Genomic DNA, 22,732 nt, shown 5'->3' with positions numbered 1-22,732 from the left:
TCCCCTCCTTTCTTGTACCCTCTAATCTAGTATTTTGCATCTCCTTTTCTTCACCACTTCTCAAGTAAATTCATATCCATGATCTCTCTGTTTCTGAAAAGACAGTGTTTGTATCACTGTTCAGATTCTTTCCTTAGGGCTGTAACATCAAGAGGGAACACTCTCATTATAAATTAGTCAATTTTTACCTGTTTGTGGATGTTTTTAAATAACAGGAACTATATTTGTTTAATCAAGGAATAACAGGAAGAGCAGGGGGAACTGAAAGCCTTAACAGGTGAGCTTATGCCAATTAGGGGTGGAGCTGAGTCTATATAAATACAACTCTAGGCCTGCTGATATAGTTATGTTGGAATTAGTTTGATAGTAAAGATTAGAAAACTTAGAGTGTTCTTAATTACTTAAGGGTGTTTGGTAGTTCTGTGTACATTTTATTCATTTTTACTTAAAATATATCTCTATTAGCTTGACTTAGAGCAAAACTTTATAATCAGGAGCGGCCTTTTACATTGCTTTTATATTTCTTCCATAAAGGCAATATTGATGGTTGGTTTTATTATTAAATAGTTAGTTATCAACTGAATTTGTTCTTTAAAAATGATTTTTAAAAATCCATGTGTCTGATAGAGCAACCTTTAAATAGTATATCCTGGAACTTTTATAAAAATAAAAAAATCTTTTAAGTTCCTATTAGGGTTTTCCTGATGATGTCCTTTTCATTAATGGAAAAACTGATTCTGAACAAAGTAATGTTAAATGCATAAAATTAACAAAGTGAAGAAAAGTAGCTTTAAAAAAATCTATCACATAGTCATTTTAAGCATTGCATCTTTCTTAACAAAATAGATAGTAACATGATATTTTCAAGATAATGGTGTTTTTAAGTGAGGATGCTAAAGCAAATAGAAGGAAACATGTCCAGTTATAGGGGTATGGAACTTATGAATAATCATACTGGAGGGAATGCTAAATGAAAGACTTCTGATGGATTTGGCATTAAATACATATAAACAAGTATGATGTGAGACAAACGACTCTGATTCAGAATATATTGGTACAGAGGCTATTATTTTACACATACCCACACTGTACTAGGTTCTTTCCAAACAGGAAAAAAAAGCATGATCTGTATCCCCAGAAGCTCATAATCACACACATGAAAATAAACAATAGCTGAGGTAAGTGAAACAACAAATACAGTGTTCCTACCAAATACCTATGTGAATACATATATATGTGATATGAATTATGCCCAACTTATTTCTCAAATGGAACAATGATTGCTAGCAAACTTCTATAAGCATTGTAACAGAGAGGTGTTGAGGAAGGGGCTGGGATAGCTCAGTAGTTAGAGCATTGGCCTGCTAAATCCAGGGTTATGAGTTCAATCCTTGAGGGGGCCACCCAGGAATCTGGGGCAAAAATCAGTACTTGGTCCTGTTAATGAAGGTAGGGGCTGGACTCAATAACTGACCTTTCAAAGTCCCTTTCAGTTCTAGGAGATAGGTATATCTCCTATTATTATACATTATCTAGGCTCTTATGGCTAAGTTCAGTGAAGTCCTTCCATGCATAAGGGCAGTGTCAAAGAAAGCAGGGAGATACCTTTGGGAAGCTGAAAAATGGGTAGTTAAGGCTGGTATCATTAGGGACAGAGAGGCTGAGTCATACAGGGTTCCGAAGGCATTAAAAAGTCTACGTTTAATGCACTAAAGGAGAAGGGGCCAGTGAAGTATTCCAAAGTTCCAGTTAAGGAAGATGGTGTTAGAGAAAGGACTGGACCACAGAAACCAGAGAAGAGAGTATATCGAGAAAGAGGGCGTGATCGACAATGAAAAAAGCAGCAGTCAAGTAGAATGAAGATGGAGTAAAGTGCTTGATAGTTAGCAAGGAAGAGGTTGTTGTAGACTTTGGGCCAGATCTACAAAGAGAGTTAAGTGTTGCAGTACCTACTTTTAGGCAGCTAGAAATCTCTGAAACAACACTAAAATCCACAAAGTCCACATTAGGTGCCAGCACTCCCTGTACAGTGAATGGGGAGAGAAAAGCACTTCAGAATGCGAGCCTGTTATAAACAGATAGCTAAGGGTTAATGTCTCTTTCACCTGAAGCACCTGACCAGAGGACCAATCAGGAAACCGGATTTTTTCAACTCTGAGTGGAGGGAAGTTTGTGTCTAAGGTCTTTGTTGTCTGTCTGCCTGCTTTCTCTGAGCTTTGGAGAAGTAGTTTCTACTTTTTAGTCTTCTGTTTCTAAGTGTAAGGACAAAAAGATCAGATAGTAAGTTATATGGTTTCTTTTTTTTGGTATTTGCATGAATATAAGTGCTGAAGTGCTTTGATTTGTATTTTTTTTAAATAAGGCTGTTTATTCAATATTCTTTTAAGCAATTGACCCTGTATTTTGTCACCTTAATACAGAGAGACCATTTGTATGTATTTTTTTTCTTTTTTATATAAAGCTTTTTTTTAAAACCTGTTGGAGTTTTTCTTTACTTCAGGGAAATTGAGTCTGTACTCACCAGGAAATTGGTGGAAGAAAAAAATCAGGGAAAATCTGTGTGTGTTGGATTTGTTAGCCTGATTTTGCATTCCCTCTGGGTGAAGAGGAAAGTGCTTTTTGTTTCCAGGACTGGGAACGGAGAGGGGGAGTCACTCTGTTTGGATTCACAGAGCTTGTGTCTGTGTATCTCTCCAGGAGCACCTGGAGGGGGGAAGGGAAAAAGGATTATTTCCCTTTGTTGTAAAACTCAAGGGATTTGGGTCTTGGGGTCCCCAGGGAAGGTTTTTCAGGGGGACCAGAGTGCCCCAAAACACTCTAATTTTTTGGGTGGTGGCAGCAAGTACCAGGTCCAAGCTGGTAACTAAGCTTGGAGGTTTTCATGCTAACCCCCATATTTGGACGCTAAGGTCCAAATCTGGGGCTAAGGTTATGATATGAGTAGCAGCAGTTGGGATATAGACAGAATCCAGAAGCCAGTAGGAATATTATATTTTTCTTTTCTCTGCTAAGGGCTTTTTAGCAGAGAGAAACAGTTTGGTTTTAAAAGGGAACCAGAGAGAATTTTTTTTTTCTGCTCTCTCTGGTAGTTTGTAGCTTGCATCTTAAGCAAGAAACCATTAAGGTGCTATTAAGAGTCTTTTGTCACACAATAGCACTCCCATTGAGAGTCATTACCAGTACTATATAAATGCACCCGCCACCTTCCAGAGGCTGGTAGATGGTCTACTAGCTGGACTGGGAGAATTTGCAGTTGCCTACCTCGATGATGTGGCCATTTTTTCAGACTCCTGGCCCGAACACCTACTACACCTGGAAAAGGTCTTTGAGCGCATCAGGCAGGCAGAACTAACTGTTAAGGCCAAGAAGTGTCAAATAGGCCAAAACAGAGTAACTTACCTGGGGCACCAGGTGGGTCAAGGAACCATAAACCCCCTACAGGCCAAGGTGGAGGCTATCCAAAAGTGGCCTGTCCCACGGTCAAAGAAGCAGGTCCAATCCTTCTTAGGCTTGGCCGGATACTACAGGCGATTTGTACCACACTACAGCCAAATCGCTGCCCCATTGACCGACCTGACCAAAAAGACCCAGCCAAATGCAGTTAAGTGGACTGATGAGTGTCAAAAGGCCTTTACCCAACTTAAGGCAACGCTCATGTCTGACCCTGTGCTCAGGGCCCCGGACTTTGACAAGCCATTCCTAGTAGCCACGGATGCATCTGAGCGTGGTATAGGAGCAGTGTTCATGCAGGAAGCAACAGATCACAACTTCCATCCTGTCGTGTTTCTCAGCAAGAAACTGTCTGAGAGAAAAAGTCACTGGTCAGTCAGTAAAAAGGAATGCTATGCCATTGTGTACGCCCTGGAAAAGCTACGCCCATATGTTTGGGGACGGCGGTTCCAACTACAAACTGACCATGCTGCACTAAAGTGAATTCATACTGCCAAGGGGAACAACAAAAAACTTCTTCGTTGGAGTTTAGCTCTCCAAGATTTTAATTTTAAAATTCAGCACATCACAGGAGCCTCTAACAAAGTAGCTGATGCACTCTCCCGTGAAAATTTCCCAAAATTCAGTAGTTAAAAAGTGTTCTTAAAATGTAGAAGTCTGTTAGTTATATACTTAGGGGTATATGTAAAGGTGCATGTGTTGTATTAATCTGTTTATTTTCAAGTTCTAGAAGGAAATCGCCGCCAGTGAGCTTCCCCACTGTCTGCAATTTGGGGGGCGTGTCATAAACAGATAGCTAAGGGTTAATGTCTCTTTCACCTGAAGCACCTGACCAGAGGACCAATCAGGAAACCGGATTTTTTCAACTCTGGGTGGAGGGAAGTTTGTGTCTAAGGTCTTTGTTGTCTGTCTGCCTGCTTTCTCTGAGCTTTGGAGAAGTAGTTTCTACTTTCTAGTCTTCTGTTTCTAAGTGTAAGGACAAAAAGATCAGATAGTAAGTTATATGGTTTCTTTTCTTTGGTATTTGCATGAATATAAGTGCTGAAGTGCTTTGATTTGTATTCTTTTTAAATAAGGCTGTTTATTCAATATTCTTTTAAGCAATTGACCCTGTATTTCGTCACCTTAATACAGAGAGACCATTTGTATGTATTTTTTCTTTCTTTTTTATATAAAGCTTTCTTTTAAAACCTGTTGGAGTTTTTCTTTACTTCAGGGAAATTGAGTCTGTACTCACCAGGAAATTGGTGGAAGAAAAAAATCAGGGAAAATCTGTGTGTGTTGGATTTGTTAGCCTGATTTTGCATTCCCTCTGGGTGAAGAGGAAAGTGCTTTTTGTTTCCAGGACTGGGAACGGAGAGGGGGAGTCACTCTGTTTGGATTCACAGAGCTTGTGTCTGTGTATCTCTCCAGGAGCACCTGGAGGGGGGAAGGGAAAAAGGATTATTTCCCTTTGTTGTAAAACTCAAGGGATTTGGGTCTTGGGGTCCCCAGGGAAGGTTTTTCAGGGGGACCAGAGTGCCCCAAAACACTCTAATTTTTTGGGTGGTGGCAGCAAGTACCAGGTCCAAGCTGGTAACTAAGCTTGGAGGTTTTCATGCTAACCCCCATATTTTGGACGCTAAGGTCCAAATCTGGGACTAAGGTTATGATAGAGCCACAAAAGCCAGCCCACTAGATTGGCTAGCTTAGGCAGAACCTATGGGGGATAACGTCCTAAGTCTTGCCCCTCCCACAGAGCTAGGTAACTAAATACAGACTGTAGAGAAGCACTGATCTCTGCTTGCAAGTCACAACCAGGAAAACTCTCATGGAGTCAGGTGGCTTAGGTGCTGTGACAAGCAGGGTCCAGACATCCCAAGGAGAGAACAGAAGGTTTCAAACCCCCAGTTAAACCAATTGTTTGCATTATTATGATATTTTATTGTACGAGTATATCGAGTAAGAGCTTTTATGAACTTAGTAATTGTTATGAGATATGGGCTTCAAGTACTAAGGGTATGTCTACACTGCAGGATTATACCGATTTTAGAGAAACCGTCTTTTTTAAAACAGACTGTATAAAATCGAGTGCACGCGGCCACACTAAGCACATTAATTCGGCGGTGTGCATCCATGTACCAAGGCTGATGTCGATTTCCAGAGCGTTGCACTGTGGGTAGTTATCCCATAGCGATCCCATAGTTCCCGCAGTCTCCCCCACCCTTGGAATTCTGGGTTGAGATCCCAGTGCCTGATGGGGCAAAAAACATTGTCGTGGGTGGTTCCGGGTATAGCCTCACCCCTCCCTCCGTGAAAGCAGCAGACAACCATTTTGCACCTTTTTTCCTGGGTGAACTGTGCAAACGCCATAGCACAGCAAGCACGGACCCTGCTGAGCTCAAGACAGCAATCATGGATGTTGTAAACACCTCGCGCATTATTGTGCAGTCTATGCTGAACCAGGACCTGCAAAACCAGGTGAGGAGGAGGCGGCTACAGCAGCGTGGCGACGAGAGTGATGAGGACGTGGACACAGAATTCTCTCAAACCGCAGTCCCTTGTGCTTTGGGGATCCTGCTGGTAATGGGGCAGGTTCTAGCCATTGAACGCCAATTTTGGGCCTGGGAAACAAGCACAGACTGGTGGGACCGCATAGTTTTGCAGGTTTGGGATGATTCCCAGTGGCTGTGTAACTTTCGCATGCATAAGGGCACTTTCATGGAACTTTGTGACTTGCTTTCCCTTTCCCTGAAACGCCATAATACCAAGACGAGAGCAGCCCTCACAGTTGAGAAGCGAGTGGCAATAGCCCTCTGGATGCTTGCAACGCCAGACAGGTACCGGTCAGTCGGGAATCAATTTGGAGTGGGAAAATCTACTGTGGGGGCTGCTGTGATGCAAGTAGCCCAAGCAATCATTAAGCTGCTGCTATGAAAGGTTGTGACTCTGGGAAATGTGCAGGTCATAGTGGATGGCTTTGCTGCAATGGGATTCCCTAACTGTGGTGGGGCGATAGATGGAACCCATGTCCCTATCTTGGCACTGGAGCACCAGGGCACCCAGTACATAAACCGCAAGGGGTACTTTTCAATGGTGCTGCAAGCACTGGTGGATCATAAGGGACGTTTCACCAACATCCACGTGGGATGGCCAGGAAGGGTTCATGACGCTCACGTCTTCAGGAACACTGCTCTGTTTAAACACTGCAGCAAGGGAATTACTTCCCAGACCAGAAAATAACGGTTGGGGATGTTGAAATGCCTGTAGTTATCCTGGGGGACCCAGCCTACCCCTTGATGCCATGGCTCATGAAGCCATACACAGGCAGCCTGGACAGTAGTCAGGAGCTGTTGAACTGTAGGCTGAGCAAGTGCAAAATGGTGGTAGAATGTGCATTTGGCCGTTTAAAGGCGCAGTGGCGCACATTACTGACTCGATCAGACCTCAGCCAAACCAATGTCCCCTTTGTTATTGCTGCTTGCTGTGTGCTCCACAATCTCTGTGAGAGTAAGGAGGAGACCTTTATGGCGGGGTGGGAGGCTGAGGCAAATCACCTGGCCACTGATTACGTGCAGCTAGACACCAGGGCGATTAGAAGAGTACACCAGTGGTGTGCATCAGAGAAGCTTTGAAAACGAGTTTCATCATGGGCCAGGGTACAGTGTGATTGCTGTGTTTGTTTCCCCTTGATGAACCCCCCCTCCTTGATTGACTCATTCCCTGTAAACAACCCACCCTCCCCCTTTGATTACAGCTTGCTTAAGGCAATAAAGTCACTATCGTTTAAAAATCATGTATTCTTTATTAATTCATTATAAAAAGAAGGAGAGAACTGACAAGGTAGCCCGGGTGTGGTTTGGGAGGAGGATAGGAGGGAAGGAAAAGGCCACTAAAAAAATTTCAAAGTAATGACAGCCTTTTGGTTGAACTATCCACGGGGGTGGAGTGAGCGGGTGCACGGAGCCTCCCCCCACGCGTTCTTATATGTCTGGGTGAGGAGGATGTGGAACATGGTGAGGAGTGAGGGTGGTTATACAGGGGCTGAAGTGGCACTCTGTGATCCTGCTGCTGTTCCTGAAGCTCCATCAGACGCCGGAGCATGTCAGTTTGATCACGCAGCAGCCCCAGAGTTGCATCCCGCCACCGCTGATCTTCCTGTCTACACCTCTGATCTTCCTGGCGCCACCTCTCATCTCGAGCGTCCCTCCTGTCCTCACGTTCACTGGCATCTTTCCTGTAATTTGATACCACATCCTTCTACTCATTCAGTTGAGCTCGTTCATTGCGGGTCACTTCCATGATTTCCGAGAACATGTTGTCTCGCGTCTTTTTTTTTCCGCCGCCTTATCTGAGATAGCCTTCGGGATGGAGTAGGGAGGCTTGAAAAATTTGCAGCTGCATGAGGGAGGGAAAAAAGGAAGAGAAGTATTTAAAAAGATACATTTTACAGAACAATGCTTATATTCTTTCACGGTGAACAACACTATTCACCTTACATAGCACATGTGATTTGACTACAAGGTCGCATTTTGCATCTTAATATTGAGTGCCTGCGGCTCTGGTGTTAGAAATCTCACAGATGCAGGTCCAGGCAGCAGAATTCGGCTTGCATGATGCCATGGTAAGTCATTGTCTTCTGCAGCCTTCATATATCCAGCGCCATCTGTCATAGTATAATTCCCAAATCTGGACCTTAGCGTCCAAAATATGGGTACTAGCATGAATTCCCCTAAGCTTAATTACCAGCTTAGATCTGATACGCTGCAACCAATCAGGATTCTGAGTACCTGATGAACTCTGGTCTCCCCAAACCTTCCCTGGGGACCACAAGACCCAAATTCCTTGAGTCTCACAACAAAGGGAAATAAACCATTTCCCTTCCCCCTCCTTTCTTCCTCCCAGCTCTTTCCCGCCCTGGGTACACTAGAAGATCACCGTGATTCAATTCCTTGAATCACCACACAGAGAGGAATGATTCAAGCTCCGTGAATCTAAAACAAAGGGATTCCACCCTTCCTCTCCCTTCTCCTTCCCTGTTAAGTACAGACTCAATTCCCTTGAGCCTCAACAAGGGGAAAAAAATCAGACAGGTCTTAAAAGCAAAACTTTTAATAAAAAGAAAAAAAATAAAAGGTCTATCTCTGCAATTTAGATGGTAAAAAGTTACAGGGTCTTTCAGCTTATAGACAATAGAAAGAAAGCTTTCTTCAGCAGAAATACAATTTAAAATACTTTCACCCAAATACACATTAAAACTCTACCAGCCAGATACACAGTTGCAAATACAGAAAAACAATTAAAAAGACTAAACTGTCTTTCTACTTTTGTACTTACAAAATTGAAACAGAAGATTAGAGAGCCTGTAGGTATGTGTGGTCACTCTCAGAGCCTAGAGAGAACAAAGCAAAACCCAAAAACTACAAACAAAGGCTTCCCTCCACCGAGATTTGAAAGTATCTTGTTTCCTAATTGGTCCTCTGGTCAAGTGTTTTTTTGGTTCCCTGTTTGTTAACCCTTTACAGGTAAAAGAGACATTAACCCTTAACTATCTGTTTATGACACCATCCTTTACCAAATATCAAGCAAAGCCCGTTCAGTGCTGCTTCTTTCCTGTTAACATGTGTCAAAGTTAGACTCAGGACTCACAGTTTGTCAGACCACTCTGTTTTATTAGCACAGCACTCTGCTAATAACACTCAGATAATGTGAGCACCATGCAAGGCACAAACTATCTTATTTATACAGATAAAAGGGCGAGCACTTAACAAGATAACGAAGGAAGCAGAATCTGATAAGTTTACCTGGGCTAGCCATGCATATCTTACTTCCTTACTAACTATTACTGATCCTCTGTTAATGTTTCGCCATTAGCACCCTTGTTTATGCCTAATGTTTCTTTTCCTGGCACCTGTATTTCAACATTTCTTATTTCTGCTTAAAGGTACATACAACATTTCTTTAATCCATTCTTATTTTTACAATTTAATTCATTCTACTTTCACAATCCCTCCTTTTGGTCAAGCTCACGCCATGACCAAAATTTTACTGGTTCCACAAATCAATCGTTCTTTATTTCTTCATCAGTGATATTTAAAATCATCATATTAGCACTCTGGTTTGGGGCAGCTATCTGTGTGGCATGTCTTACACCATTTTGGATGCAACAGGAGATTAACTGAAGACATACAAAAATCACTAAGATTCCAAACAGGATAGTTAGGGCTCCGTGAAACAACCAGTTTCCTTTGCCAGAGAAAGTGAACAGGTTACTTAGCCACTTCCATAAAGAACTTGGCTATACATGGGGAAGATATGCGATTTGTTCTAAGTGGCTATAGCGATCTGTTACCTCATTGGTATTGTATAAACACACAACATTGTTTTCCAGTGAGAGCACAGGTCCCTCCTTTGGCCGCAAGCACTATGTCCAATGCCTGACGGTTCTGGAGGGCGGCCACCTGTCGGATCGCCCCTGTTTCTTTGGCCAGGGCTCTTAAACTTTCTCTGGTTTTATTTGCCATTATTTTAACTACTGATTGTAACCTTAGGAGCCTTTTTGCCTGGTATATTGCTCCCCCAAGTGGGATAAAGGAACTGCCAATAGCCTCTTCCCAGGTGTCATTACTGTTCCATATTGTGTTAAATGGACAAAGTCCTCCAGTGAGGTCTGGGGAATTGAATCGGAGCCAGGACAGGAACACCAGTTTGAGAGTGGGCTGGGATGTGGCTGCAGACCTAGCATTTAGAAATATTAAGGGCCTGAGCTATCCACACTTGTTGCTGGATAAAAGACTTGTCATTGTGGACTCCCCAGACCTTAAGACACCAACAGCCGAGGAACAGGCACCACCAGAGGCGCATGTTGGAGGCAGGGCCCTTCTGGTTCTGACAACCTCAACTGAGGGAACTGCAGTCACAGTTTTATGTCCACCAGGCAGCAGGCGCTAGGCTCACTACTGCTTCTTCTTGGGCCTTGCTTTATGTAGTCGTCTGCTTCCGGCAACCCTTAGGAGAACGTAGATTGTAAGGTATTGCAGGCTGTTCCTCTACGTCTTCTTCTGGAGTCACAATTGACTCTGCGTAGTCCTGAGGTGATGATTGGTTCACTGGGGGTGGTGCATTTTTACACAGCGAAGCATGTATCCACTCTGAGATGCCAGACAGTTTAACAGCCATTGGAGTAGTAAGCAGTGCCTGGTGATTCTTTGATGTTCTTTAAGTCTCTTTACTACTTCTTCCTTGACTCTGGCTATAACAATGGCCTTCACACCTTTATGTTTTCCTGATGCATACATTCCTCATTCACACAAATAGATTGAGAATACAAACAGTAGTATTTTATATCGAGCAAAAAAGCATTGCAAATTAAACCTTGCAAGTTTTACAGTTGATAACCAAGACAATTTACATTGAGACGCAGGCCTTCAATGTTTCTCTAATTTACTTAACATAGACACAACAGAGAATCCTGTCTCTTACTACCTAAATCTTAAAACAAAGAGTTAGAGAGGGCCCAATTTGTAATGCATATGGGAAAACAGAATCTTATAGTCCCAGGGGGTCATTTCTTTCTGCTATTTAAAAAAGGTGGCTAGCAGGATGAAATCAAATTATACTTTAATTCTTATGGGACATTATAAAATCCTGCTCCTACACATCCCCCTTTTGACACTAAGATTATTAATTGTCAGTGTCACTTCTTATTTAGTCCACGTAATAGAAAATACTGGGATGTGATTTGGGCCTGTGGCTTTAGCTTTACATACATTTGTTTTATCCACCAGCACATTTTAAACATTTCAATTAAACACATACAATTTAAAACCAAAAACAATTAGGGGTAGTAACATTAGTATGCCAGTAGTTGTGGGAGACCATCCAGAAAATATGTTATACCAATGGTAAGCTGTTATGTCTTACTGCAGTGGCAATTCTTAACATGTCCCCATTTGCGTGTATAATATGAATAATCCAGTTTTCCACATTTTTTTTTGAGGAACTATGTTACCTTTTTACCTTTTAACAGATGATTGGTAACTGTTTGCCATTCAATGCCAAGATTGATAGAGAACTCAGCTAAATCAGTGCTTACAGTAAGCTGAGACTCTGTTGTTGTTGTTGTTGTTGTGGCAAATAGTAAATGTGATTATTGGTAAACACAGTACTTACATTACATTTACATTTGTCTTCTGGTGGGTTGCTCACACTTTTTAAACACTTTTCCCCAAGAATTAACAGATACACATAGCCCATTATACAGTACTTTGGATTATCTGAAAGACAAAAATAACATTTTTCTACCCCTTTTTGGGGTGGCATTGATTATTACTTAAAAGATTCCTGTCTTTTACAAATACCCTTGCTGATTGCAGGCAAAACAGAGGAATTACCCCCATATTTTCTTGTGTTTTTTTTTCTATAGGCAGGCCAGGTTTTAATGGGTTCTACTTTTTAAAGGTTATGCGGAAATTATTCCACTGTTTAGTTATTAAATTCATGAGGTGGTGTACCTCAAGTTTTTCCTCTTATATAGCAGACCAAGTTTGTAATGTTTTTCCTGCTGTGTTAAGCTTTAAGTTTATTCACAGGTAATAGCTGAGAAGCATTATTACCATATTACTTTAAAAGATTTTTCCAAAAATCATACACACTACAAGTTGTTACAGGGGTACTTACTAACATTAAAGTTATTTTAATATTTAATATTAACAATAACATTAGCATCAAATCTATTAAAGGTATCTTGTTATACCATGCCTTTTATGTAGGCAATTTGTTTGCACACCAGGTGTATTCTTTATTTGCAGCTTCTTTTGTGCTGGCAGTTCTCACCTTTCTTTATCAGTTAGGTAATTTGCATCAACACAGGCTTGGCTTTTGGATTCAAAGCCATCAGCAGAGCTCAGAGACTCTGGCCATGTCTACATCTAAAATTTTGCAGCGCTGGTTGTTACAGCTGTATTAGTACAGCTGTATAGGGCCAGCGCTGCAGAGTGGCCACACTTACAGCAACCAGCGCTGTAAGTGGTGTTAGATGTGGCCACACTGCAGCGCTGTTGGGCGGCTTCAAGGGGGGTTCGGGGAACGCGAGAGCAAACCGGGAAAGGAGACCAGCTTCGCCGCGGTTTGCTCTCGCGTTCCCCGAACCACCCTGCAAACCGCAGGGAAGGAGACCTGCTTGTTCGGGGAACGCGAGAGCAAACCGCGGCGAAGCTGGTCTCCTTTCCCGGTTTGCTCTCGCGTTCCCCGAACCACCCTGCAAACCGCAGGGAAGGAGACCTGCTCGCTCGGGGGTTCGGGGAACGAGAGAGCAAACCGCGGCGAAGCTGGTCTCCTTTCCCGGTTTGCTCTCTCGTTCCCCGAACCCCCGAGCAAGCAGGTCTCCTTCCCTGCGGTTTGCAGGGTGGTTCGGGGAACGCGAGAGCAAACCGCGGCGAAGCTGGTCTCCTTTCCCGGTTTGCTCTCACGTTCCCCGAACCACCCTGCAAACCGCAGGGAAGGAAACCTGCTTGCTCGGGGTTCGGGGAACGCGAGAGCAAACCGGGGAAGGAGACCAGCTTGATTACCAGAGGCTTCCTCAGGTATGCTGGGATACCTGCTTATTCCACGGAGGTCAAGAAAAGCGCTGGTAAGTGTCTATACTTGATTACCAGCGCTGGATCACCAGCGCTGGATCCTCTACACCCGAGACAAAACGGGAGTACGGCCAGCGCTGCAAACAGGGAGTTGCAGCGCTGGTGGTGCCCTGCAGATGTGTACACCTCCTAAGTTGCAGCGCTGTAACTCCCTCACCAGCGCTGCAACTTTCTGATGTAGACAAGCCCTCTGTCTTAACATACAGGGATCTGAAAAAGAAAACACAACCTATTGTGGCTCTTTTTGGAGCCCTAATAGGATTTTAATTCTGCAGCACGTTTCATTTGCATTTTTTTTACCCCTTTCTACAATATACACTGCACATGTCCTAGGGAAAATGCACATTCTTTCTATACTATAACTTTTTTAAAAACATTAGCCATATTAATTTTTACATAAGGTGTAACTGTTTCTTTTGTTCTTACAGAGTTTTCATGTACTCTTATCAAAGTGACAGTCTAATTACACAGAGCCATTTTAAGGCTCAGTGTTTTTAACATTGCTTCTTTTTGTTTTGTGCACTTCACCTCTGCTGTTGCTTCAGAGGGTCACTGTTAATTTCTTATTCTTTCATTACAACTCTTATCTGCTATTGTTACAAAAAAACAAAACAAACAAACAAAAAGACTCCAGAATCTCTCCCTAGTCTCCTGATTTTGACTGCCCTATTGCAGCCATGACTTGGTCTTTATTTAAAAATATTTTAATTTTTGTAAAGAATCAAGTTACCCCTTAAGGGTTAAATGCTAAATCCCAAAGCCAAACAGCACTAATTACCTGTGTCTTGCAAAAAGGTCTGTCAGTTTTGCAACTTTGAATTAAAGAGTCAAATGAATTTTTAGTGGCATTAAAAACAAAAACAAAATCGATTTATCTTACACCTACAAAACAGGAGTTTTACAAACCAGATGTGCTGGTTTAGATTTAGAACTTTACATATTTTCACAGACAAATAGATACATACACATTTTCTTTTCCTTAACATTTTTTTTACACTGCTTTGTTTTTACATAGCTGTATATATATTTGGATTATTTACAGGCACTCTTCTGGAAAAGGGCCCATTTTCCCTTCAGAATGGCTGCAAAGAAACCAAGAATTCTCTCTCTTTAACATGGTCCTTTTTTAACATTTTCACAAAGTTTAACTGCTTAATTCTCTCCAGCCTCTGTAGAGTTAACTTTTCACTCTCTTTCCTTAAATCACTTGTTTATGTCCCAAAATGACACCTTTATCACCTCAGATTTCACCATTTTAAGTATTGTTCCAGGGGTTCATGCCTGCACTTACTGCTTTTCTTGCTCTTGACACTATTCCCTTAGGGCTTTCAACCTGTTTCTTTATCTGTTGCTTGCCTGCTTGTCTGGGCCTGATCCTGCTTTTTCCAATGAACCGTTTGTGAGTGATATTGTGGTCATTTCACAATTTTGAAAGAAATGTTCAAGGAAAGGGACCAGGAAGGGTGGGGGCTAGTTGAGGACCCCCTGCCCCCTGCCTTGCTGAATTGGTAGTGGAACACTAAAGAATCAGTTTCTGAGGCAGACAACAAAGGGGAACAGAACAAGGGGCTTTTTGTCCTTTTTACAATGAGATGGGAGTATGAAGAGAGTTGGATCGATCTGGGGTTTGGAGAACGGGGTAAAGGGGAGCACTCAATCTGGTGGTGGGAGAGGAGGCTTTTAATAAAGCTTTTAACTTATTATTTGAATAATTGAGAGGCGAGTTTTGATTTTGTCCACCTATGATTTGCTCTTGCCACCACTGCATGAAACAATTAACCTCTCCTTTAGCCAATTTAGTTTAGGTTGGCTGAGTTTGTCCTTTAAGACGTCCACTCAGTCTTTGTTTGAAGATTTTAACAGTGGCCACTGAGTTTTGGGATCCCCCTGAGTTAGCCTAGACCATTTTTCCAGAAATTTACAGGAGTCTGGACCCTTTTTACAGGAGTCAGGACCCATCCTAAATACATAAAATGAGCCGGCGTTCATTTAGGGAACGGTCCCAACTTAGACGTCTGGTTACCCATACAGGAGGACTTCACACACCAATCACACAAGAAGGAAATTCAGGTTCGTCAGAGCGATGCCCTGTGCAACACACAAAAGGAGCCCACAGGCTACTGCCTCAATCACCCTTGCTCTCACACCAGGGGTTTTACCCAAAGTGCGGTGCAGCTGCGATTGTGCAGATTTCACTCACTCAGACCGCAGGGACAGGAACCCCTTGGTCGGCCTATCCCCGGACGGAGACGGCACCCAGACTCAAACACTCCACAAGAGGACGGATAGACACAGAGACAGGACAGTCCTCAGTCTGGACAAAACACAGAAATAATTACCTGACCAGATTCCTGATGTCAGATCCCGGGATCCTTACCAGAACAGAGTGGGAACCAACAGGTTTGATGGCGTAGACCTCACTGTGGTTGTGCGCCTTTCCGCTCTAGTGGAGGACCGCTCAGGCCAAATGCCCAGGTGCCGGTTGCCATGGTCATCCTACAAAAATTGTCAGGAAACACACAGCCCCAGTGAAGACGGTTGCCATCTCGGTGGAACCTCCAAATTGTCAAAGTTAGACTCAGGACTCACAGTTTGTCAGACCACTCTGTTTTATTAGCACAGCGCTCTGGTAATAACACCCAGATAATGTGAGCACCATGCAAGGCACAAACTATCTTATTTATACAGATAAAAGGGCGAGCGCTTAACAAAATAACAAAGGAAGCAGAATCTGATAAATTTACAGGGCTAGGCATGCATATCTTATTTCCTTACTAACTATTACCGATCCTCTGTTAATGTTTCACCATTAGCACCCTTGTTTATGCCTAATGTTTCTTTTCCTGGCACCTGTATTTCAACATTTCTTATTTCTGCTTAAAGGTACATACAACATTTCTTTAATCCATCCTTTTTTTACAATTTAATTCATTCTACTTTCACACATGCAGCAGCAGAAACCACCCTCCCATCCAATTCTCTGGGATGATCGCTTTACCCCTCCTCCCACCGCATGGCTGGTATCATGGAAGATCTCTGCTAAACACCCCCTCCCACCCACCCACATGGCTGGTAGCAGGGAAGATCCCTGCTACCCAAACGCAAAAGAGCTCAGGGCCAATCACCCGTCCTCCTTCCCCCTGCTTGGCTACCTGCAAGGAAGGATTTCTTTTAAGCAACAGGGAAGCAGCTCAGTAGGAATGGTCATCTCTGTCCCCTTAATTAAATTCCGGAATTTCAACCAGGTTACCATGAACGATATCACTCTCCTGAGGATAACACAGCGAGATAAAGAACGGATGTTGCTTGAATGCCAGCAAACACTGGGACCATATGCAGCTAGGCTTTGTCATGCAATGATACCAGATTGCTTGCTACATGCATGGCATGGTCAAGTGTCCTACCATGGAAGATGGAATAAGGCTGCCCTGCCCAGAAACCTTCTGCAAAGGCTTTTGAAGTACCTCCAGGAGCGCTTCATGGAGATGTCCCTGGAGGATTTCCGCTCCATCCCCAGACATGTTAACAGACTTTTCCAGTAACTGTACTGGCCGTGAATGCATCCCAAGTCCTCAGGGCAAATTAATCATTAAAAAACACTTGCTTTTAAACCATGTTTTATATTTACAAAGGTACTCCCACCAGAGGTCCCTTCCATGGCTTCATTGTGTGGGATAGTGGCTTGGGAGGGCTGGAAGGGTAATTCTGTCAGGGTGAGAAAAAGCTCCTGGCTGTTGGGGAGAACGGAGTGCTGTGTGCTCTCTGCAAGCTCGTCCTCCTCTTCCTCCTCCTCATCTTCCCCGTCTTCAGAATCCTCAGCCATGGCTCAGATTATCACCCCCACCTCGGAATCCACAGACAGGGGTGGGATAGTGGTGGCAGACCCCCCAAGAATTGCATGCAGCACAGCTTAGAAGCAGCATGTTTTCGACCCTGCCCCGGACCTTCCGTTTGCTGCTTTGGTTTTCTAGGAGGCTTGTCTGAGCTCCTTAACGTCCACACAGCACTGAGTCCCTGGTGTGGCCTCTCTGCATCATGGCCTTGGAAATTTTTTCAAATGTTTTTTCATTTCATCTTTTGGAACAGAGTTCTGTTAGCACGGAATCCTCTCCCCATTCAGCGATCAGATCCCGTACCTCCCGTGCAGTCCATGCTGGAGCTCTTTTTCGATTCTCAGGAGACTGCATTGTTACCTGTGCTGATGAGCTCTGCGTGGTCACCTGTGCTGGTGAGCTCTCCACGCTGGCCAAACAGGAAATGAAATTCAAAAGTTTGCAGGGCTTTTCCTGTCTACCTGGCCAGTGCATCCAAGTTCAGATGGCTTTCCAGAGCGGTCACAATGATGCACTGTGGGATACCGCCCGGAAGCCAATACTGTCGAATTGCGGCCACACTAACCCTAATCCAACATGGCAATACCGATTTCAGCGCTACTTCCCTCGTCAGGGAGGAGTACAGAAATCGGTTTTAAGAGCCCTTTATATCGATATAAAGGGCTTCGTTGTGTGGACGGATGCAGGGTTAAATCGGTTTAACTCTGCTAAATTTGGTATAAATGCTTAGTGTAGACCAGGCCTTAGTCATTGTGTAGCCCAGGAAAAAACATTGAGAAACCATCAAAGCAAATGAGAATAGCTTGAAACTGAAAAGAAACCCCCAGTCTTCAAAAACTAAGAAAGGAGGGAATTTTCCTCACTTTGAATACATATAGTGGCAGAAGAAAAAAGTAACTGCACACCACTTTAAAATGGAAGGGGTTTTGACTGAGAGCATCTAGAACGGGGAGGATAGTCTTAGGATGGGAAACTGTCTGAGAATGCTGGATCCCTCCTACAGCTAAGGGGATACACTGGGAAACTGTTTTAAAGCAATAGGTAACTCTTACTAGAAAAGGGATTTTTTTCATCTGATAGGAAAGTGTAAACCTGGAGGTTGTCTTTGTTTGTTTTCTGTGTAACTTGTATGTTTGCTTTCCTCACACTCTTTCATCTTTGGATCTGTGGTTTTTCTAGTAAATAAATTTTTTGTTCACTTTCCTCCCAAGCAGTCTCTGGTGTGCAAACTGTGTGGAGTAGGTGTGCCAAAGTGAGGCGAGGCTTCACACCTTCAGGAGTGATGAACCAGAGGGGAAAAGTTCAAGTGACTGGTAATTAAGAACTCAGGGAAGATGTATTTGAGGAGATCGGGAACTGGAAGGGCGGTTGGTGTCACCCTGCAAAGTATAACTAGGCTAGTGAGAGCCAGGATAAGACCTTATGCTTATGTGCAGGCTACTGGTGTCTTGGAATTGGACTACAGCTGCACAGCACATAGGCCCCCAGAGTTACAGAGCAGGGGGTGATGGAACCCCTTATGTCTGGATGGAGCCCAAAACATTGTAGGTACCTAAGTAGTTTCTTGTGAGAATGAGTTGGGTGCCTGCCTAAGTCCACACGTAACAGTCAGAGGAGGAGGAGGAGCTGCCATCACCCACCAAATAACTTTTAGCCCAGTGCTTAGTGCAGTTGCCTGGGCTGTGGGAGACCTGGGTTCAATTTCCCTCTCTGCTGGAGGGGAAAATGGATTTAAACAGAGTTCTCCTACATCTCAAGAGTGGTGTTCGAACCACTGAGCTGTGGGATGGTCTCATGTAAGAGAGCTCCCTCATTCTAGCCTGGCAAATCTGTTTAATCATGTATAAATAATTAAAGAAGCATTAGATCATGGGGACTGGTACCTAAGTCATCCACATAGACACCCTAACCACTAGCTTTAGAGTAGTCCTGGGGGAATTCTGCACCACTGGGCACATGCAGAATTCATGTCCCCCAAAGATTTTTTTCTCCACAGAAAATATATTCTGCTGGAAAGGTGCTGCATTTACACCTTTCACCCACCAGGGGCTTCTGTGACACCAGAAGAAAGGGCAGCCAGTTCAGGACCGGGATTGGCCACCCATGGAGAGGTAGGGGCCAGTATCTGCATTCCACACAGTGCCCTGCCTGCGGGACCAGGTGAGGAGACATGAGATATGGGGCAGGAGGGACAGAATGGGGCACATGGGGTTGCTGGAGGGTCACAGACTGGGGTTCAGAAGGGCCAGCGGGGGGGACAGACTGGGACGGGCACAGGAGTTAGTGGGGTGACAGCATTGAGCCTGGGGCTGAATGGCAGTGGGGGTGCAGGGACACTTGGGGATGGGGAGGAGGAAGGGTGTCTGAGTAGGGGTGCAGGGACACATGGAGACGGACACATGTGCAGGGACACATGGGGATGGCAGTAGGAGGGGTGGCTGAGTGGAGGTGCAGGGCCCCAAGGGAACAGAGGGGTGGCTGAGTGGGGGTGCAGGACCACATGGGGATGGAGGGGAGGAGGGTGGATGAGAAGGTATGCAGGGACACATGGGGACAGGGGCAGCTGCTGACTAAATGGGAGAGGTTAGGGGTCATCCAGGGTCTACATTGGGGAGGCTCCCTAACAATCCCCCGCCAAAGACCCCTGTTCTATACTTCTCCCACCCACACCCAACAACCTCCAGATTGACTCCCAGACTCCTTCCCATCAATTACTTCCTTCTCCCACAGCTCCTCCATTACCCCTGACTCCTCCAAGTCTTTGCACTGCTTCTGAGGGGTGCGGGAAATACAGTTCTGTATTATAGTTTAAATGAATTATTATTCAAAGTTCTATATTAATATGTTTAATAAGGAAGCTATTTGTCAAAAAAAACATTTCCCAAAATTTTTTTTTTGGTCTGTATTGTTACAGACATACCTGCTGACAGGTGTTTTGAAATAAATTACCAAATAATTGAAACTGGCATGATTATATTGTGTTATTTCGACAATAAAATTTGCAGAATTTTTAATTTGTTGGCACAGAATTTTTAAGTGCAGAATTCCCCCAAGCATAATAGAGGCATACTTGCAGAGTTGCTCTTGCTCTGGCCCAATGACTCTTCCAAGTATTTAGACAAGGTGGAAAAGCTTCAACAGGAGAGACTGAAGAAGCCTTATATCAGACATCAAGAACTGTAACATTCAAAAATGAATAGGAGAAAACTTCAGTCTCCTTGGACGCTCAATAACAGACTTAAAAGTGGCTATTCTTCAAAAAAAAAAACTTCAAAAACAGACTCCAATGAGAAACTGCAGAACTGGAATTAATTTGCAAACTGAACACTATCAAATTAGACCTGAATAAAGACTGGGAGTGGCTGGATCACTACAAAAAGTAATTTTCCCTCTGCTGATACTCAGACCTTCTTGTCAACTGTTGGAAATGGGCCACTGTGGCAGGCCTGGCACCACAGTGCCCCTATGAGGCAGGGGTAGGATGGGATGTCAGCACCTTGCCACTCTCAAGTTCCTGCGCCTGCCTCTCTGTGTGCGGCCGGTTGTGGCCTATTGGCCTCCATCCACATTATCACCCCTGTCTGGCGGGGTAGTGTGGCCTAGCTGCCAGAGTCCCTGCGACTTGCTTCCCCCCATGGGAGGAGTGCAGCCTAATGGCCAGAGTCCATACAGTCCCCCTCACAGACTGAGCTGTTCTGCAGGTTTTTATACCTGTTCTCCAATTGGAGCATGTGGGGTGTGGCTTCCTCTGCTAGGAAAGAAGGGTTAACCCCTGCGGTACCAGTGTGGGGCCACTCTGCCCCATCACAGCCACCTTGATTACATTGGCCTCATCAGCATTACAAAAGTAATTTCCCTCCCTTGGTATTCACCCCTTCTTGTCAACTGTTGAGAATAGGCCACTTCCACCTTAATTGTATTGGCTTGTTAACACTGACCCTTCCTCCCCATAAGGCAACTCACATCTTTTCATGTGCTAGAATATATAGTCTGCTTATTGTATTTCTCACTCCATGCATCTGATGAAGTGGATTTTAGCCCACGAAAGCTTATGCCCAAATAAATTTGTTAGTCTCTAAGGTGCCACAAGGATTCCTCCTTGTTTTTGCTGATACAGACTAACACGGCTACTGCTCTGAAACGTTATGTCAGAGTATCCCATAGCTAAGTGGCTAGAGCACCCTTTTGAGAGCTAGATGAGTCCTGTTCAAATCCTCACTCTCTGCCTGATAGAAGAGGGAAGTGATCCTGGGTCTCCCACTGAGACCCTAGGAACCTCTCAATGCCAACTGTTCTGTAATAGCAACTTCTGTCAGATCTGACAAACTTACTACCCCTAGCACATTGCTTTCATAGCATTTATTCATAAAGAGTGTCATGTAAGATCTTAAATGAAAACCAGGATCATACTTATCATTGTGAAATGTGTGTACTAATGGTATTTTAAAAGTTGTCTATATATTGAAGATATGTCCTCACAGTTTGTTTCAGGATGTTACTCTCCAGCAGAGGTGAAAAACTGGTTTTCTGCTGCCAGACCAGAGATGTTTATCAAAATTGAGTATTGTCTCATTCACAATCACCAGCCTGAGCTAAATGCAGATTTTAACATTTAACAGGAAGAGAAGAACAGCAGGAGGAAAAGAGCTTTGTTGACAGACGCACTTCAAAGATTTATTGGTCTATAACTTGGGGACAGGGACAGCACTCTATCATCCATCATTGAGGGAGCTGAAAAGACAGCATTTTTTGAATTCAAAAATGGGGGATCCTAGCCACGTAGGTTGGTGACATTGGGAGATTGCTTTAGACTACTTTTAAACAAGAAATTTAGCTTGTTAAAGTTTAGGTTCTAAGAAGCATGTTATACCTTTTGTTTTATATGTAACCACTTCTGTTCCCACCTTTTATCCCTACTCACCCTTAAATCTTAATCTTTGATAATAAAGTTATAATTATTTTACTATAACTATAGCTCCGTGTTGTGATGTTGTAAAGTACCTGAACCTAAGTTGTACTGATCAAGCTGTGCGTATATTGTTCCCTTGGGAACAGTGAACCTCGTAATTACTGCAAGTGCCCAGTGACAGGAACTGGATACTGCAGAAGGGATGCTTTCAGAGTGGTTCTGGGGCTGGGGTATACCTTCTTCAAGGCACAGGACTGGCAGAGTCCTTATGAGATTTTTTGGGTGACAGCCTGGTGGTATCAGGAAGCTGACATCCTGTCAAGCACAAGCAAATCTTCCTCTTGCTGGTAGCAGTGGCATTAAGAGGGGGACTCACAGTCCTGGACACCCCGAGATAGCATCACACCTGTGTCCCAGATTAGTGCTCCAAGCACTGGGCTAAAAGTTATAAAATGAGACTACCACAGTTCTCTGCTGGCTGTTTTACATGGAGGTAGGTGAGTACCTAAAGCAGTGTCACAAGAAATGACTTAGGCACATAAGCTGCCTGACTCAAGGAGAGGGGTCCTAGTTGTGGCTCACACGCAGTGATTAAGTGCCTCCTAGCAGCCCAGATTTAGCTGCCTAATTCTGTGAGAGAGGCAGGGCATAGAACACACCCTTCTCATTGGCATCTCCCACTGGCTAGCTGAGACAGCTCTCTGTCTAGCATGCTGGTTTTTATAGATTGCATTATAAGGTGCTTCTCTCTCCACATTCATTGTATAGGGAGCTGAGATGCCTAACTCAAGCTTTGTGGATCACTATGTTTCAATGATTTTCTAGGTATCTAAAAGTTAGGTGTTGCAACGTCCAAGTCCCTTTGTGGATCTGGGCCTTAAACCTTATGATCTTAATTCAGCACAGTACTTAAACATATGTCT

Source organism: Gopherus flavomarginatus, chromosome 1 (genome assembly GCF_025201925.1).
Source record: "Gopherus flavomarginatus isolate rGopFla2 chromosome 1, rGopFla2.mat.asm, whole genome shotgun sequence".
NCBI lineage: Eukaryota > Metazoa > Chordata > Testudines > Testudinidae > Gopherus > Gopherus flavomarginatus.
Note: the sequence above shows the minus strand (reverse complement) of the source record.